This window comes from Myotis davidii, unplaced genomic scaffold (assembly GCF_000327345.1).
Source record: "Myotis davidii unplaced genomic scaffold, ASM32734v1 scaffold200, whole genome shotgun sequence".
Taxonomy (NCBI): domain Eukaryota; kingdom Metazoa; phylum Chordata; class Mammalia; order Chiroptera; family Vespertilionidae; genus Myotis; species Myotis davidii.
In genome coordinates, this window is record NW_006293700.1 from 6,986,390 (window position 1) to 6,987,967 (window position 1,578).

Below are 1,578 nucleotides of genomic sequence, written 5' to 3' on the forward strand. Positions count from 1 at the left end.
AAAAGAATTAGGCCAATAACTAATCCTAATGTAAACTAACATAAAAGATTCAAAGTAGGCTAAATAAAATTACTTTTAAAAAGTGGTCTGAGTCCATATCCAATTTCCATCAACAGATATTTATTAACAAACATTTATCAGCATCTAGGTTTTAAAACATTATGTAGCCCTAGCTGGTTTGGCTCAGTGGATAGAGAGTGGGCCTGCAGTCCTGGGTTCGATTCCTGTTAAGGGCACCTGCCTCAGTTGCGGGGGATGCAAGCTCAATCCCCAGCCCTGGCCAGCCTTGCAGAAGGCAACCAATCAATGTCTCTCTCTCACATCCACGTTTCTCTCTCTCCATCTCTCCTTCTCCCTTCCCCTAAAGTTTAGGGGAACAATCAACGGAAAAGGATTAACCAAAAAAAAAACAACAACAACAAAAAACACAACACTATGCAAACACTAACATAAAATCATGACATAAGCATTTCTGAGAAAATATGTTCGTTCAGGCCACATCCTGTCACATTAAATAACAGAAAGCAAAGTATCTTCACATCCTTAGCAATGGTCCACCTACAGATCAAATAACCTCTCAAAAATTACATCAACCACCTTCCCCGGTGGTCCTTCTGCTTCTCATACTAATACCAGCATTGGAAGGGGGACCCTTTTTGTATCAAATAGCGAAATACAATAATGAGATTCTCCAGTAAACCCAGACTCGTCTTGCTAAATTAAAAATAGTTGCCTCAATTGCTAACCTTCCAATCCTTGGGATAAACCATTCAAGCACCACAAACACACACACACACACACAGGAATCTATGCGATCAGGTGGTTAGCAATACAGACACGTTGCAGACTTCGGGCGAGCATTCCTATCCACCTTAATGTCCTGTAGTAACGTGACTCTACCAAGAGGAAGCACATTAGTCGTCCCTGGCACTCAGGCCCACATCGCCTGGTGGTGTGACAACACTTGAAAGTGTCCCGACGGAGAGGACGAGATTGTGAAACTATCAGTATGCGATCAAGTGGTAGGCAATACAGACACGTTGCAGACTTCGGGCGAGCATTCCTATCCACCTTAATGTCCTGTAGTAACGTGACTCTACCAAGAGGAAGCACATTAGTCGTCCCTGGCACTCAGGCCCACATCGCCTGGTGGTGTGACAACACTTGAAAGTGTCCCGACGGAGAGGACGAGATTGTGAAACTATCAACAATAAACAGAGCGCATCCGGCAGGCCGTGGAAGGAACCGTAACGATATTCCGAGAAGCTGCCGTTTCTCCTGTGGTTCTGCTGCTCCGGAGGAAGTTGTGAAACCCGCATACATACATACTCCATCCCAAATCCATCCGTGGGGCGGGCGGAGGCTGAGTCATTCCTCGGAGTAACTTTATCCCGATCCTCCAACTCCGGGATCGGGACGAAGACGTCTCTCTCTCTCCCCGTGTCGCCCGCTGAACGCTCGGTTCGGCCTCGGCCCAATTCCACTCCCCGGTTTCTCAAGTCAAAGGCACCCTGAGGCTCAGCTGAGCCCAGCAGGGGTGGCAACGAGTGAGGAGGCGTCCCGCTGGGTTCGGGCGTC